Here is a 7,228-nt window from a genome sequence, read left to right on the forward strand (position 1 = left end):
GAGAAGGTTTAGTGGGACCCAGGGAATGAGACTGGATAGGAGGCAGGAAAGAACAGTGAGAGACAGCCTGGAGTCCAGAGGAGAACAAAGGAGTCAATATGCCTGTGCCCAAGATTGAGAAACCTGTTAGCTGTGTTAGATGCTGCTCGGGGCTCAGGTAAGGTAAGGACAGAGAAGTGTCCCTTGCACTTAGCAGCATGAAACCATTGCTAAACATGCTAAGGGCAGTGTTCCTGGGACAGTGGGATGGAAGCCAGATTGATGGAGGAGGGTTATCTGTCTATTGTGTTATTTTCATTGGTCAATAAAGAGACTGCCTTGGCCCCTTGATAGGACAGGAAATTAGGTAGGCGGAGTAAACAGAACAAAATGCTGGGAAGAGGGCTATGAGGCAGAAGCCATGGAGCCAGCCACCAGGTCAGACATGCTGAATCTTTCCCGGTAAGCCACCACCTCGTGGTGCTACACAGATTATTAGAAATGGGTTAATATCAAGATATGAGAGTTAGTCAGTAACTAACTCTCTAGAGATAATGGGCCAGGCAGTGCTTAAATGAATACAATTTGTGTGTTGTTATTTCTGGGACTAAGCTAGCCATGCGGGAGCCGGGTGAGGCGAAAAGCAGGCCTGCCCACAGCCCCTCACTACACCAGATGGCATTAGACCTATTGCAAGCAAGTAACCCAATAGGGAACAGAGAACCATGGTGACCGCACTAAGAATGGGGCACACTGGAGGCTTCAGTGGCCTACTACATGTGATCATGTGACTCAGTCCCAGCCGGTAAGAAGTGAAAGTGTGCAATTCTAAACTGGCTTTATAGGGAAGAAATGTACTTTTCATTCACCAGCATTCTTTGCAGGAATGTGCTGAAGACCATGGCTCCAGTAGCCATGCGTGTCCATAGCATGTTGATGAAACAAATTAGGATAACTGGATTCCCAAGGTCTAGGGAGTCACCCATTCTAAGCTATCTACCTATTTACTAGGAGCATGAAAGGAAGAAAATTATATTGTTCACACTTACTTTCAACTTTCTACTGCTTGTAACGATATCCATTTTAATTAATTTAGAGGCAACGTCTCTGTAGCCCTGGCTGGCCTTAAACTTGATATGCAGATCAGACTGGCCTCAAACTCAACAGAGATTTGCCTGTCTCTGCTCACCCAGTGCTAGGGTTAAAGATACGTGCAGCCCACTCTTTCTTTCCTTTGTGTTAGCCTATGGGGAGGGCAGGTTAGACTATGGGAAAGCCACAGGTTTGTACAGGGATGAGATTGATTGATGGGGGGCGGAGTGATGATTCTGAGCAGCAGATGATCAGAGGTGGGGATAGCGGCCCCTCTGTTGGAGGAATGAAGTTATCTCCACCCCTGGAAGGAGAGGGTGGGAGGCCACGAAGATGTTTCCGGGGAGCGGGGATGTTCTTCTCTCCTGATGATTTCCTGCTGGTGAAGAAGGTTGTGGACGTAGGATCAGATGGGAAGAAAGTAAAACCAGCGCTGTGAATCAAGGACTGGGTAATGTTAGGTCCTGCAGACTGAGCAGCCTCTAGGGACATTTCTCTCTGGGCCACTGGGCCACAGTGCTGCTAGATGTAAAGAGGGTGGGATGTTCACAAAGCCAACATAGCTCAGCCCACCCTCAGTAGGCTTCAATGGACAGGGGTAACTAACACGTACCTGCTAGCCTCAGGTACCTCATGAGATTTTTTATAGTAACATAGCATGGGGGTATATATCTGTTTTGTTTTCACTTATTAAAAAAAGTAAAAGGAATTAGAATGAAGGTGGCCCTATGTTGTAAAAGGGTTGTACAATTTGTGTCTGGTGAAAGAGTTATATAGTGATTTACTTTGCAAGCTAGCTCTTCAATCTGTAATTGCCTAGAATATGACTGAATTATAGTGTAGCCTACAAGCTTGACATGGATTACAGGAACAGGAAACAGGAGTGGAAAGAAGAAAGCAAAGAAGCTGAGAGGTTTCCTCTTTTGTCCTTGCTATAAATAAAGCTTTGGGTAGAAGTTGGTCTTTGTCTTCCTCTGTCCTTATCTGCAGTGGCCTGTCCTGAGGCTGCTGTGGTCATCCTGGGCTTACTTTACAGAACCTCTGTGTACAGAAGCAGGAATGAGCTGGTGGTGCCTTGGGTTAAAGAGACATTTGGTGACTAGCTCTGCTTATTCATAACTTTTTGTTTTGTTTTAGTTTTTTGACACAGGGTTTCTCTGTAGCTTTGGAGCCTGTCCTGGAGCTAGCTCTTGTAGACCAGGCTGGTCTTGAACCCTCAGAGATCCGCCTGCCTCTGCCTCCTGAGCGCTGGGATTAAAGGCGTGCGCCAGCACTACCAGGCCATTCATTCCTTCTTAACCTTAAGCAAACTGTGTCACATCTCTGAATACTAGTGTTCTTCCCTATAAGGTCAAGACCATAAACATGTCTATTTTATAATCTCATAATACAAAGTGACCACAGATGAAGGAATAGTTCAGTGGTATGTGGCAAAAGGAGGGGTGGGCTGTATTCCCACCAGGATCCCAGCTCCCTGGCTAATTTACACCCGAAATAATTGCATGGAAACTGTATTCATTTAAACACTGCCTGGCCCATTAGTTCTAGCCTCTTATTGGCTAACTCTCACATCTTAACTAACCTATATCTAATAATCTGTATGCCACCACGAGGTCGTGGCTTACTGGCATGAGTCTAGCCAATGTCCTTCTCTGGAAGGGGAATCATGGCATCTGCCTGACTCTGCTTTCTTTCTTCCAGCATTCTGTTCAGTCTACTCCACCTATCTGAATTCTGTCCTGTCAAAAAGCCAAGACAGTTCCTTTATTAACCAATGAAAGTAACACATGGACAGAAGGCCCACCTACTCCAGTGGTAGAATACTTGTCTACCATGTGTAAAACCTTTAGTTCAATCCCTAACACTACCACAAACGAAGTTTACAAAGCTTTGAAAAACATTGGGAAAGCTATAAAGAAATCCTTTGACTATAAATTATGTCTTCTTAGGACCAAATTCCCAGCTCTTTCCACAATACTGAGGACATTTTGGTGGCAAACACAGGGACCCCACTTAAACTGCTTTATACAAATACAGATGGAAGATGCTACATTCGGATCACTGACAGTGCTGAAAGAGCTTGAAGCCAGAAATGGGGCTGGTGTGAATAAATCCAAGAGAGAATTATAATTGGTCCAGCTCAGGTCACATGCCCACTCTCGAACCAATCACTGTGAAGGATAGGCTGCTGAATTTACACATGTCCTTGTCCTGTGTCCAAGCCAATGGTTCCTGGCACCGGGCTATGTCATGGAAAGGAATAGTGTATACAAGACTCTCATCGTAATTCCTGATACAGTCTGATCTACCAGATGTCCTGAGGTCCTGGACACTGGCTGAAAAGTTTTAGATGGCATAGTGACACATTTGTGCTTTCAGAAGCTCTCTATGGCTGAAGTAAGAAGAGCGGTTCACAAAGAAGCAAAACTACATGTGGTTGGTTATGAAGGAAACTACTGCAGTGGTTTAGGAAGAAGATGAGGAGGAAGTGGAAAGAAGAGAGCAGACACAGAATACATTTAGGAGACAGAACTGATAGGGACCATTTGGATAGGAAAGTGAGGAAAAAGGAGATGCTATATTATACTGCATGATAGTAGCATTAGTCACTAAGTGGCTGTGTATGCCTCCTCTCCCTCCCTCTCTCTCTCTCTCTCTCTCTCTCTCTCTCTCTCTCTCTCTCTCTCTGTCTCTCTCTCTCTCTCTGTGTGTGTGTGTGTGTGTGTGCGTGTGTGTGTGTGTGTGTGTGTATGATGAGAAGTGGTGGCTTAGCCTTCTTCCATTTGAAGTGCTCCTTGAACAGAGGAAAGTAGTCCATTGCTCTATAGAGTTTAGAATTGATACCTCAACAGAATCTCTAACTTTGGGAATTTTGTGTCAGTTGGGGAATTGTGCTCCCTTTTTTGTGTAGTTGTATCTTAGGGTTTTCATTGCTGTGAAAACACCATGACCATGGCAATGATTTAAAGAAAACATCTAATCAGCGTGGCTTGCTTACAGTTTCAGAGGTTCAGTCCGTTATCATCATGGCAGGGAGCATGGAGGCATGCAGGCAGACATGGTGCTGGAGAAGACAGTCCTTACATCTTGACTCAGAGATGGCAGGAAGGCAACTGACTGTCACATTGAAAGAAGTTTGAGCAAAAGAGATCTCAAAACCTGCCCCCACAATGACACACTTTCTCCAACAAGGTCACACCTCCTAATAACTTCCACTCCCTTTAGGGGCCATTTTCTTTCAAATCACCACACCATGTGTTTATATGCATGTGTGCAAGGATACGCATGTATGTCTATGTGTTATGTTCATGCCAGAGGACAACCCTATGTATTATTTTTATTCAGATGTCATCCACCTTTTTTTTTTTTGATAGGGGCTCTTTCATTGACTTTGGCTCTCTGATTAGGCAAGCCCCAGATATTAACTTGTCTCTGTCTCCCTAGCAGTGGAATTAAAAACCCATGCCACCTTGTCTAGCTTTTTTATTTTTAAATCATGGATTCTGGGGGGTAAAACTCAGACTTCCAGACTGAGCCCTCTCTTCAGCCCCAGAATTAGCCTTCCTTTTTGTAACAATGACTCAGCAACTAACTAAATGGTTTTTGTTGCTGGTGGTCACTACAGTTGTTAAAAACGACTCTTTCATGACACAGTAAGACATTTAAAGGTAAACAAAACGGAGCTGTTTGACATCTCTGCAATGTTACTCTGGTTACAGATCAGCTGGGCTGGTCTATTCTGGTCCTGGACAATAGGCAGACTTCATCCTCAGAGTTGGCTTGTGGTGATAAACTGGTTATGCTGGCTTCAGTTTCTCTACTAAGAAGAGAAAGAGAAAAGACAAGGCTGCTCCGATCTATCTCAGGAAAGCAGTACTTCCCCCAGAAAGCCCTACAGACTTGTGGGTCATTGGCCAAGACTGGTTATGTGGCAAGAGCCTGTCTCAAAACACAACAGACGGCCGTGAAAAAGGAAGAAGGTTCAATGACAAAATCTAGAGAAATAAGAGTGACCCAGAGAAAAAGGAAGAGTGGCAATTGAGGTAGGAAGGGAGCCAGGAAAATGGTCTGTATGAAAGGCAAGAGGAAATGAGGTTTGGGGGAGGTGAGATTGAGTCCAGAGGAGCCAGTAAGACAGGCTGAAAAGGACATGATGGCTGGGGTGGGTGGGAGATCTGTTTCAATGGAGTCAGTGATCCAAAGCCAGTTGACAGTGGGCAATACAAGAGACATTAGCTGGAAAATGATGAAGGGAAAATATGTCTTGAAAAATAAAGGGACACTAGCCCATTTGAACATGTGGCATTGGCAGGCCCTGTCCTTTGCCCCAATCCCTCTGCCTTGCCAAAAAACAAAACAAAACAAAAAACCAAAAACAAAAAACAAAAAAAAAACACCAAAACACAAAAAACAAAACAAAAAACAAACAAACAAACAACCTGTTATATTCAATTCCTAAAGCTAGCCATCAAGGTCTATTTCCTTATTTGACCACTTATTTTTCCTGAGGTTGACTACCAAGGTCCAACAATCAGAAGCCCCCTTTGGTTCACCTAATTAACATGCCCACTTATAATCAAACACCTCATCCTATCACAGGGTTTACCCCTTTACCCTTATAAACCACCATTTGCCTGTGTGCCCCATCTGTCTCCTCTCTATCCAAAGGTAGTCCTTTGTCTCTCCGGGACCAATATCTCAGCCCCTCTCCCTTGTCCCCTATCTCCTTTACCACCGCACCCAGCCTATTATAACACAGACCTCTGTTGTGGGACAATGGTCTGTACCATGTCACTTATATTTTAAATAAAGTCTGATTGGCCAGTAGCCAGGCAGGAAGTATAAGCAGGGAGACCATGCAAGAAGTAGAGGTGGGGCAATGAGAACAAGAGAATTCTGGGAGGAGGATTCTGCAGTCCACAGTTGTGACCCAGCCTCAGAGGGAGCAAGATGTGTTTGCCTCGCCAAAAAAGGTACCAAGCCATGTGGCTAACATGGACAAGAATAATGGGCTAATATAAGTTATAAGAGTTAATAAGTAACCTGAGCTAATGGGCCAATCAGTTTATAACTAATGTAGACCTCTGTGTGATTGTTTGGGACTTAATGACTGTAGGACTGGGCAGAACAGAAACCTCAGTCAACAGACCTCCCCTTTTTCTCTTCTTAAGAATGACTGACACCTTCTAGGTCATTTGCTGCTGTTTATCTGCCTGAGTCAGAAAGCAGCCACTTTAACATTTCTCCCCTCCCCTTAATAAAGGCTCTTTCTGTGAAATGGGTGTTTGGGTGATTTGTACCTAATCTTGGGTCTGGAAGGGAGCCCCTGCTGTGGGATAATCTGCTTCAAAAGAAGGTCATGGATATGCATAAATGATGACAGGAAGAGGCAAAAGAGTAAAGAGCATGGGGAAGGAAGCCCCAGAGGACGCTTCTGGGACAGGTGGGAGGGGTAGTTTTAACCACAGACTGGAAGAGGGCTGGACGTTCATGCCGCCTGGAAGAAGGTGAGACGGGATGAGGATGCAGATGTCAATGTTTAGGCTCCTGGAAGGCCAAGGAGGAAAGGTCCACAGAAGGCAGTCGACAAAACTCCAAGCATATCAGAGAAACGGAGGCACAAAAGAGATACGCTTGTGAGAATAGGCAGGCAAAAATGTTTCCGGAAGGACTGTGAGCCTGACTGAGATGGATACTTGGACCCAGAGTGGTGTCCATCCCAGAACGTGTGGCCTGCTCCACCGGCCCTCAGCAGCTGGTGTCAGTACAACTGCAGGGAGCGTGGAGAGCAGACAGTAGCCAAGGTTTGGGTTTGTGCCAAAAGGGCGTGATAGAAAAACCAAAAGTACAGGACTAGCAACATTCCCAGTATGGTCCTTGGGATTAAACTCAGGTGCTCACAGTTAGATGCCAAGCCCTTTACCAACTTAGCTATCCTCACACTAACCAGCCCGTGTAATGAGTATTGGCTAGTGGGGAGAAGGATCCGCAGTAGGGGCTGCTAGAGTTGGGTGGGGCTGGAGGCTGCGGTATGTGAAAACGTCAAAAGGGGTGACTTGAGGCCTTGGTCAGGCAGAGGCTTGAATCCATAGGAGTGGGTGACCAAGAAGAGCAGGAGGAGGAGGTCAGTGGTCGGAGAATGCGGAGAGGCCAAGAG

The sequence above is a fragment of the Myodes glareolus genome, chromosome 5 (genome assembly GCF_982192425.1).
Source record: "Myodes glareolus chromosome 5, mMyoGla1.1, whole genome shotgun sequence".
Taxonomy (NCBI): Eukaryota; Metazoa; Chordata; class Mammalia; order Rodentia; family Cricetidae; genus Myodes; species Myodes glareolus.